Genomic DNA, 12,120 nt, shown 5'->3' with positions numbered 1-12,120 from the left:
ACTACTACTTCTGTGACTGCAGGTCAATCAAATAGTGTAGCCTTCCGCTAATAATTAATACTGTAAGACCTTCGTGAAATTAAAACCAAGTGACGAATAACTAACTATTCAATAAAAAATACGCCACATTACCCGAGGGCATTTAACTGCTAGGCTACTCAATGCTTTCTGTCAAACAAATATGGACGTTACATGAGGTAACAGCAGTAATGCATTTAATAAAATTAGCGTTACAGGAGACAGTCGTTATAAAAAAGTGCACACAACGGTGCACTTTTTTGTTGTTGTCAAATACACTATTTCCATTCAAGATCGTACACAGTGCATGTGCGTGAGACAAAATAAATCATTATTATTACCGACTCCCTAAGGGAAACGTAACTTCTGAATTGTGTTTAGGCAACACAACTTTATAGGAGTGATGCACCGCTCACTGCATTCTGTGTCAACATTACACCCAACGCACCACTGGAATGTAAACTCTCATACTGCATCGTTTAGCATGGAGGTGATATCGGGCTAATCATGCCAGATTGCGTAAATCCAATTTGGTTCCAATTTGACGAAATGCACAAGCATGTTCATGATATTGTTTTTTTCCTCCTTCAAATGATTGACCAGAGCATTCACTTCCCATGAGAACACAACTACTGATGCCCAAAAGTGCAACCACAATCTGCTAGAATCATCACAGTCTTCATCATCACAATCCTCACCATCACTATTCTTATCATCATCCTCAATATCATCATCATGACATTATCCTCATAATCATATTCGTCAACAACAGGTAATGTGCGTAATGGGACTCAACCCTTGGTTTGACAAATTAGTCTGGAAGTAGTTTTACGGACCAAACGTTTTCGTTGAACGTTACTGGCTAATGACTGTCAGTTCGGGATATATCACATTATCAGAGATGATACTATATATATAAAGCAATTAATTTTCAACATGGGCTTGCCTACATTCTGATTCCTGACATTTAATGAAGTAATAACGAAAAACAACAACAAAACAACAATCAATTTAGCTGTGTAAAAGGACTGCATCTAAGTCGTTTCAAAATAGCTGTTGGACATTAACTTTAAAATGTAAAACTGTTATTAATTGACTGCATATTTTATTGCAATGAATGATATTGAAAGTTCAACAACATGCCAATTCCTCTTGATTGTTATGTTCGATAGCCTGTCTATAACGCATGAACGACACCAGTGTGAAAATATCTCACGATCAAACGGTCCAGCAACGCAGAATGGTCGGGTAGTTCAAAACCACGGATAAAGTGTCAACCCTTTATTAGGTTACATTTATGCCATGTAGTTAGTTACTCTATAGCCTAGCTACGTGTACAACTAGAACGTCATTACTCAGCAAGGCCCTTTGGAGTCAGCCTACAATAAATAATGATTGATTGTAATGAAACTGGGGAAAAAACGTATTATACAGTGTAATTAGGCCTACATGTAATTGCATCGAGATGTAAAAACAAAAATGTAAGCGACATGGCACTGCATCTTATTTTTTGGAATTGAATGTAAAGTCTGATCAGAAAATAATATGGATTGAATTAGACATATGAGAGCCACACAATTCCACACAAAAAACAACAACAAATGTGTTTGCTATTATGCTTGGTTGTCAGCATCAGGCTTAATTTCGAATGCAAATATATAACAAAAAACGGTTTTAATACCGTAGCCTAAACTATGATAATAGTGACGCATTTGTGTATGATTTGAATTTGTTTCAATACACTGTAATTCCGATGAATTTATCGAAGTCTGTTCTTAATAATTGGTATCTAATTGCACGTGCACAAAACTGACAAATTAATTAATCGCCAGATAAAGGTGTAGGTCACGGCCAGAGGTGTGCTCAGAATAAAATGGGCCTTTTGGCAATGCTCAATGGAAAAGTGCAAAATGTATGCAAGAAGTGAATTTCAGACCTAGAAATCAAACGCTTTTTTGCATTTAAAAAAATAAAAATATTTACTTATTTGTAATTATTTGTGAATTAAGGCACTGTCCCTCATTTTCACTTTTGCTGAACAATTGTGGTTGTGATTCATAGTGAAAGTTTAGGCCTAATTACTCATAAAACTGATCGAAAAACATTTAATATTATTAACACCACATATTTTACAAACGCACACTGCAACTCCTGCAAAACATCACGCTTGTGAACATTTGCAGCAAACGTTTTCAAAAAGGTTATCTTCAAAAAGGTAAATCATTTGGCTACATTTTATTCATGTTGAAATAATGAACTAATCTTCACGTGGTGAGAGAATATACATAACATTTACAATAACGTTTAAATTAAGACCATCGAACACTTGCACCAATTAGGGCCGTACATAATGCAGGTATATTTACCATGTTATTACCTACAGAAGAGACCATTGGGAGCCGAGAGCGCAACTTAATCAAAAGCATGGCCTAAATATGTTCTGAATGTTGTATTATATGCGGAGTGTACAAACCTTATTAGGAACACCTGCTCTTTCCATGACATAGACTGACCAGGTGAATCCAGGTGAAAGCTATGATCTCCTTATTGATGCCACTTGTTAAATCCACTTCAATCAGTGTAGATGAAGGGGAGGATACAAGACAAAATGTTTAGGTTCCTTTGAACGGGGTAATAGTAATTATTTTATGTGTGTCCCTTTTGGTGTCTTGCATCCCCACAAACAACAGCACAGCATCACCAATAGATGCATAAATACATAAATAAATCCCTCGCAATAACTACAGCAGACAACACATGTGGATACAGTTCGTATCATGTCCATTATATGTATAATCCACAAGGGGAATAATCCACATTAAGGTATCATATAGAACAAGAAAAAGCTAACTGAAACCACAAAAAAATGGCTGTGCAGCGCCACCGGAAGCATGGTAGTAGGTGCCAGGCAAACCGGGTTGAGTGAGTCAAGAACTTCAACGCTGCTGAGTTTTTCACGCTCAACAGTTTCCCGTGTGTATCAAGGATGGTCCACCACCTAAAGGACATCCAGCCAACTTGACACAACTGTGAGTCCACATGTGCCAGCATCCCTATGGCACACATTTCGACACCTTGTAGAGGCTGTTCTGAGGCAAAAGGGGGGTGAGCTCAATATTAGGAAGGTGATACGAATGCTTTGTGCACTGGGTGTGTGTTATATTCATTCCCTTTAAAAGGCTAATTATAATGCATTAACAACTGACTTTTAATGCGCTGGTTGTGGGATTGGTAATTGTAGCCCCTTTAATAATAACGAATTAGGATCATGCAAGTTCCCTCCAAAGACAAAACTACAAAGTCCATGCACCCATGCAATGATCACAGGTTGCCCAAAATCTCCTAATATTATAATATATAATAATACCTAATATTATGTTAGGTTGAGGCTTGCATTTGATTTCCCAGTGGAGAGAGGCACACATAATAGGTACATGGAAAGCCTAGACATAATTAAATATGCAAGGGGTTTGGCTACATATTATTCGCCCTGAGGAGAAAATGGACAGACACACATCGAGACATTCTGCATGTTCTATACTTCAGGGTCATCCAGTATGTTTGGTGATTGTGTGGTCTGATATTCCGCTCCATGTGGCGCTCCCATGGGTGATGGATGGCCTGGGAAGTGTCTGGAATCTGTCTGGAATCCCACAGACAGGCAGGTGAAAGCGCTGTTGGGTAACTGCAGGTCTGCCCCTGAATTGGAGGTGAGGAGAGCTGCTCCTACCCAGCTGTGGTTTGTGGGTGAAAACCCAGCTATGGTTTGGGTCACAAGACCTGGGGAGAATAGTAGAAAGAAGAAGAACAGGTTGAGACTTTTTCAGGCTGAGACTTTTCCATGTGTGACTGTGACATGGAGTTTGTCATTGATAGGGCCAGAAGAGTCAGTCTGGGACAGAGATACAGGACATGTCAGAAAGCAACCTGGGTTCAATCAACCTAGTTCACCTCAGGACTGTGTGACCCTTCTGTGATTGAATGAATATGCACAAATGTGATTCTATTCTTATTAGGCAAAACTACTTTCTGTTCACCTAGGTCCAATCCAAAACATATACTATATAACAGCATTCATCATTCTATAGAGAATGTTTTTTCTGTGAACAAGTTTTTGAAATGTAAACATCCATCTTTCCTCTAACATTCCAAGAAAGTAAAATGAGTAAATAGTGTTAGGGTATGTTAGAAATGCACCTTCAAAGAATGTGTCAGAGCCAAAGTTTCATGGACATACTGTAGCTCCCATCTCTTTCAGTCTTGCATAATGACTAGAAAGTGATGTGTTGTGTCCTGATTGATGCCTCATTTGTCTGTGTGCCTTGTGTCCTCCTTCCTGATTAGATCCCATCACAGAGTCTCCTTCTCCTGCCAACACGGTTCTTCCAGCTCCAGGCCTCTCCAAGAGAGGGGGTGACCCACCGAACCCTCCGCAGAATGGGCAGACCCCTCCATGGCCACACATGGCTCTATGCTCAGCCTTCCACTAAGACCCCTTCTTCCTCCTCCCTGTGGGTTTATGCTTGTTCCACTAGAGACAGGGATGATAAGTTATCTGGGGCTGCATGGCACTGCAGCGTTCAGAGGCAGAGTCCCCCACACCTCTAGCCTGGCTCTGAGTTGTGCAGGCTGCATGGAGCCCTGCTCCGAGGAGTGGTGGGGCTGGGCTGACACATTTCTGCTAACAATCACATAACACACAGGGACCCACATTCCAACTTCCTGATCCCGTTCTCTACCCACAACCTCTCATTTACAGCCCTCCTCTTCCCCCAGCTGGCTCTCAGTGGAACTCTGCAGCTGTAGGCCAGATATGCTCAAATCAAACATGCGGATTCAGACATAAATAACTAATTATTATTCATCATAATAATATTGATGGTAATTACAATAGTATTAATTGCAAGCATATTTTATATTCCCTGTTTCCCTATCATCATTTAAATCGATTTGATCTTCTGACATAATTTCCCCTTTAATTATGGGACATTATTTTACATGTCATGTCCTCTGCTGCCCTCTATTGGCCCTTCACTTCATTGGCATGTGAAAAAGAGAAAAGACCGACGCACCAAAATCGACTTCAATAGAATCAAGCGAGAAAGCAGACATTGCACTACATACATCACAAGAAGTATTCAGTTATCAATCAGTCAATAGTTAAATATCACGTGCATACGGTGCCTACTTGAAAACTAGGAACAACTGAGATATGGGTTGGATGTCGCCCTGACCTGAATGTTGTTTGGGAAGCTATATCGGATGGTGCCTGCCCATTTCAGCAGAACAGAACACAGTTAGGGGAGACTGAGTAAATTGAGTTGCGTGGGAAATTTATGGTGTGGTATGGGATGGGAAACTTCTGGTTTGATCTGTCTGGTCTGGTCCATAATTGGCAGTCCTTACAGGGATTTAGGGTCTGGGAGTCCTTGTGAGTACCAAACAGAAAGCATATAAGTGTTTCTTAAACGGAACCCAAACCGGCTGCGCGCGTGTGCTATCGTGCGCTATCGTGCATATATTTATTTTGCCCCCCCTCCCATTACATTAATTTTGGGACAGATCGAAAAGCATTAAACATGTATGGCAATTTAGCTTGCACTTGCTAGCTAACGTTAATTTGTCCTATTTAGCTGGCTTGCTGTTCATAGCTAATTTGTCCTGGGATATAAACATTAAGTTGTTATTTTACCTGAAATGCACAAGGACCTCTACTCCGACAATTAATCCACACATAAAACGGACAACCGAATCGTTTCTAGCCATCTCTCCTCCTTCCAGGCTTTTTCATCGTTTAATTTATATGGTGATCGCATCTAAACTGTCATTGTATTACCAGGACTACCGGCAAAACAGTTCGTCTTTCAATCACTCCACGTGGAGTGGAGGAAATGAGGAAATGAGGAAATGGCACGTGGGTACCTGCTTCTATAAACCAATGAGGAGATGGGAGAGGCAGGACTTGCAGCGGGATCTGCGTCAGAAATATGACGTTGGCGCGCGCGAGCAGTGTGGGTGCAATAATTGAATAACATGGATTTCTACATTTATTTTGCGACACTCGCGCACGCGAAGTGTCCGGTCTGGTCAGCATGTTAGAGTCATAGCTCTCAGGAATGGTGTCATAATATGTTGTACCAAATGTTGTACCGAACCCTAACAATGAAGAGAAGGTAAACGTGGAAATCCAGGAACACCTTTGCCTCTAAGTGTAGTGCGTTGGAGGCTGCTGAGGGGAGGACGGCTCATAATAATGGCTGGAACGGAGCAAATATAATGGCATAATGGCATCAAACACCTGGAAACACCACTCGAACCATTACCACGAGCCTGTCCTCCCCAGTTAAGGTGCCACCAAACTCCTGTGGTGTAGTGAACATTCATGAGTTCATATGTAAAGCAGGCTAGGCTACCCACTTAAACCAAGCACAAAACAATGTTTGCTAAAAAAGTTGCACTAGGCCAGCCCGAACTGAAATGTTAGCCTAATTGTTCTATGGCTTGTCTGTGTGGTAGGTTGAAATTTGAGATGAAAGGAAAATGTGTTTACTCGACTTATTAGAGCCCCAGTTCTGAAGTTGACAGTTATATCACCTGACACATGTGCAAAACCATGTGAACACCTGCAGACTTTAGTCTTGTGCACATGACATCCATCTTGTGCATTTGGTCATAAGCAAACAAATCTTGTTTGCCACACACAGACACACTTTTTTAAATAGTCAGGTTAATAACACTTTCCTGTTCCTGTACTTTACTGTAGTGTTTCACCTATACTGAACAAAAATATAAACGCAACATGCAACAATTTCAAAGATTTTTCTGAGTTACAGTTCATATAAGGAAATCAGTCAATTGAAATACATTTCTTTGTCCCTAATCTATGGATTTCACATGACTGGGCAGGGGCGCAGCCATGGGTGGGCCACTTGGGAGCAAGGCCAACCCATGGAGAAGCCAGGCCCAGCCAATCAGAATAAGTTTTTCCCCACAAAAGGGCTTTATTACAGACAGAAATACCCCCTGCAGGTGAAGAAGTCGGACGTGGAGGTCCTGGGCTGGTGTGGTTACATGTGGTCTGCGGTTGTGGAGCTGGTTGGATGTACTGCCAAATTCTCTAAAATGTTACGTTGGAGGCGGCTTATGGTAGAGAAATTAACATTAAGTTCTCTGGCAATAGCTCTGGTGGACATTCCTGCAGTCAGTATGCCAATTGCACACCTCCTCAACTTAAGACATCTGTGGCGTTGTGTTGTGTTCTGGGATCTTTTATTTCAACTCATTAAACATGGGACCTAAACTTTACATGTTGTGTTTATATTTTAGTTCAGTGTATATTATTGCAGTAAACCCATACCCTAACTCTGGAGGGATCTCTGTTGAACATAAGCATCCTTCAAAGCATTTCAGACAATTGAAATACACTAAGCGTGCGAATTATATTTTTCACAACAGTATATGCTCATTGCTCCTTCAACAGAAGGAAGTCCAGGGAATCTGTCATTGATTGAAAGTGGTAGGTGAAAGGCCAAAGCTGTTGTCATGCTACACACTTCACATTACTTTCATGGTGTGTGTGTGTGTGTGTGTGTGTGTGTGGTATGACTCCCTCTAATCTGCAAACAGTGGTTGTGTATGAAGTGCTGCTGGTGCTGGAGTCTATTAGGCCTCTCAGGAGATAGAGATTTGCCTTTTATCATTCCCAGCAGCTCATTTACATGTGCCGACTGACATTTTTGCTTATAAATCGATCTGTGGATTCCGTAGATGGAAATTGCTTGCATTGCGCATTAGCCCTGGTTCCCACCGACACAGTAGTATGTTTCCGAGCCTGTGTGATGTAGGATGTGAAATCTGAAACCACTTGAAACTGGGATGTCCCTCCCACCATTTAATTGGCTCTTCCAACTGTTCATCAACTCCTGGCTGAACCCTACATCACAGCCACAGACATATGCTTCAATCATTACATAGTAGCGCAGCAGGAGAGAGTGGTTTCATCATGGTAGCACATTCAGAGGTCGATTTATAGCCCTTCATCTGAAATCATTAATTGATGTGAAACAAAAACACTTTCTGTTAGCCATAAACGGACAAGATTAATATGAGACTGAAGGTGAGTTCCTAAGGAGTTCAGGAAACTTGAGCTCTGTGATACTATATTTTCACAATGATGGGGGCAAATTTTCTCTAACACTAAAAACACAAATACGAATTTTACAGTTATTAGGAAGATGAAATATTAGTTAGTCATTTTATAATTTGATTATGCTATATTTAGAAAACATACAAGTCATTTCAAGCCTTATTCATACAGCTTTGTTGAATAGGAAATATAAAATATTACATATTTTTATATCTTGTATCATATTTGTACTGTGTACTTGAGCTTGTGTCCTCCAAAGTGACTACACCTCAGCAATTTACAACTATTTTTTTTACCAGAATGTTGAGATTTTAACCTTTCTTTGAGTATGCAGCATTACTAGTTATTGTTTATGGACCTCTCATGATAAATAATTCATTTAGGTGATTATGTAGATGATTTAAAAAACATATATATATATATTTTTACATTTAGTTACATTTAACTGGTTGATTGTGAAATGTACATTTACTGTAGGCCTGCATCATGCAATGCACATACATGTTGCTTGCAATGATGCAATTACATGAGTGTAGTCTGGAATTTCACTCATTTCCAAATCTTGATGTTGCAATGACGAAATGATGTGTAGGCTACCCCAAACTTCCTGTTTGTAAAAAAGTGTTGAGTAAAATAAATGTTCTAAAAATTATAAAGGTGACATCAAAGGCTTAACAAGATTAAACATGCTTAGTAATTCTTATAGGACACATCACTGCACTCTATACTCCTCTATAAACTGGTCATCTCTGTATACCCGTCACAAGACCCACTGGTTGATGCTTATTTATAAAACCTTCTTAAGCCTCACTCCCCCTATCTGAGATATCTACTGCAGCCCTCATCCTCCACATACAACACTCGTTCTGCCAGTCACATTCTGTTAAAGGTCCCCAGAGCACACACATCCCTGGGTCGCTCCTCTTTTCAGTTCGCTGCAGCTAGCGGCTGGAACGAACTGCAACAAACACTTAAACGGGACAGTTTTATCTCAATCTCTTCATTCAAAGACTCAATCATGGACACTCTTACTGACAGTTGTGGCTGCTTTGTGTAATGTATTGTTGTCTCTACCTTCTTGACCTTTGTGCTGTTGTTGGTGCTCAATAATGTTTGTACCGTTTTGTGCTGCTACCAGGTTGTGTTGCTACCATGTTGTTGTCATGTTGTGTTGCTAACATGCTGTGTTGTCATGTGTTGCTGCCTTGCTATGTTGTTGTCTTAGGTCTCTCTTTATGTAGGGTTGTGTCTCTCTTGTTGTGATGTGTGTTTTGTCCTATATTTATATTGTATTTATTTATTTTAATCCCAGGTCCCCTTCCCCGCTGGAGACCTTTTGTAAATCATTGTAAATAAGAATTTGTTCTTAACTGACTAAATATATCTAAATATATAAATAAATATATATAAAAAAAGCCATATGTGGATGGGTAGATTAGATACGTTTTTCTGAATGAATTCCTGGGGGACCCTCATGGTGTACACATCTTTATTGTAACCCAGCACTGACACACCTGATTAGACTACTCAACCAATCACCAGACCCTTGGTTTATTGAGTTAGTGTTAGTAGTGGGTTAGAACAAAAATGAGGGTTCCCCATCATTGACTTGAGAAACAGTGGATTAAATTCCAAAAACGTTTTGATGCATATTTACGTAACATGACTTTGTGTTTTTAAACAGATATCTGGAAAATATGTACAAAAACCTGAAGTAGTAAAAGAGTATGAAATTAAAGTAATTGTGATCTGAATCGTTTGTGACTCATTAGTAATCCCACCTTTAACCACATGGTGGAGACATCCGTTCACATTTTGAAATCAGGGTCCCCAAAAATGTAATCAAACATTTACAATATTAACTCAGTCTCTGTCTCCATATCGCGTGGATTGTCTATGAACCTGTGTATACATATTTTCCAGATGTTTGTTTTAAAACACAGAGACTGAGTTAATATAGTAAAGTGTTTGACTACATTTTTGGGACCCTGAATTCAAAATGTGAACTGATGTCTCCACCATGTGGTTTAGAGTGGTATTACTAATGAGTCACAAGCGTTTCTGATCACAATTACTTTAAATCTATACTATTTTACTACCTAATGTTTTTGTTTCATCGTATATATAAATGGGCTTACATTTTTTTCATTTAAGGAATCTCATCCGGCTACGTTGTGTAATTAGATGAGGTGTTTCTGTAGTATATTTGAAGCATGGATACAATAACAATAGTGGTTGGACTCTAGGATTTAATTTATTGAATTAAAGTCTCTCTTGAAGTGGGATATTGACCAAAGGACAAAAGGTTTAGCGACATTGGTTTGCAGCTCAAAATGTAGAACACGTGACCTATAGGCCACATCATATTTACTGTGAACAAGCAAGGCAAATGCTACCCCCTACTGTCCGATACAGTAATACCAAGTGCAGGCATCTTTGCTTTTCAATGGTGGCATCATATTCTAGCCAATAACTTATTGTGATCTATCATGCTTACTTCCAAGCACCACTGACCTGGTGTAAGGCCTCTCCCTTACACTGTCCATAACCACATTTGTTTCCAACTTTAATTATGACAATTTATCATAGTTGCACCTGGATAAAGCCTGTTGCTTTCAACATTTAATTGTCATTCAAAATATTGTTCCAGACTAGATACTAAATCAACTCCATCCCTCGAGTTGTCTGCTAATGCTACATCTCTATTAATTGCCTGGCAATAATGAAGTGGCCAGCACAACGGAAAAGATTGCAGTCACTCATCAGTAAGATTGAGGAAAATTAAGATGAGTCACTAATTATAGGTGCCAATTTGTATTTTTTTCTCTGCTCATTATACATCACATTACTATGAATTCAAGATGTCAACTTAACCATAACAACTCAGCTATCTTCTCTGGTTGTATTTATGAGGGAAAGAAAGTCCAAAACAATAAACCGCTTACCCACACTAACAAATACATTTGCCATTCTGTACTTGTTAGTGAAAATAAGTATAATCAGCATAACACAATATGCTTTTTATTACTCTGGCGAATCAAGCAGGCGTGAAATTGAGTTGAACTGTGCCGGTTTAAACAAGTCATTCACAATGTAAAACAATATACAGATAGAACAACTGTCTATATGGTAAAAATTACCTATGATTGACTCTAGCCTGAGCCACTACTGCTGAGATCTTTTAAAATTGTTTTTTGACAACGTGACAATTCTTTTTTTTACTGTTTCCATTGATTGATTTATGTCAGGTATGATTTAAAGATGGATGCGACTTGTTCCTGCCTGGTGTGCCAACGGCCATGCCGTCAGCTTATTATGGTAGGTCTTAAGGATCATGGGCGTGCTGCTGACTACATTCTCTTATTGGATGTCATGAGGAACAATGGCGCTTCATATGTTCTACTGTGAATGTAATTAGGACCTTACATTCAGAAACTAATGTTATGCACAGGAAAGGAAATCGTGTAACGTGTCCAAATCTTCTCCACCAGGTCCGTCATGGGGTACCAGGCCTAATTATCCAGTGACACTGCCATCCATAGGTTTGATTTACATATCGCTAGGTCTGTTCCTTTAAACTCTTGAGCTTTGACGTCACGTTCTCTCTGATGTTCTTTTACTTCGCCCAAAAGCACTGTTTTTTTCCCTAAGGCAAGGAGTACTATCAGTTGCATAACAGTGTTCTGTACATCTAGAACACCATATTACATTACCACTTTTCACCAAGGTTGTCTCTAAACTGGGCGCGTGCAGTAGCCCCGAGACTGCCACGCTGCTCCCCCGGGACTGCCGAGCAGAACTATAAACTCACAGAGAGAAGCACGAGATTGAACTTCACTCAACTTTCTAGAGCAGTAGTCACCAACCTGTCGATCGCGCTCAACTGTTCGATCTACAAGGCATTACTAGTCGATCGCCAAACATTTATGTAAAAAACCCAACGATAATGCCTTCTG

This window comes from Oncorhynchus mykiss, chromosome 5, assembly GCF_057628025.1.
Source record: "Oncorhynchus mykiss isolate SJ-2025 chromosome 5, ASM5762802v1, whole genome shotgun sequence".
NCBI classification, from domain to species: domain Eukaryota; kingdom Metazoa; phylum Chordata; class Actinopteri; order Salmoniformes; family Salmonidae; genus Oncorhynchus; species Oncorhynchus mykiss.
Note: the sequence above shows the minus strand (reverse complement) of the source record.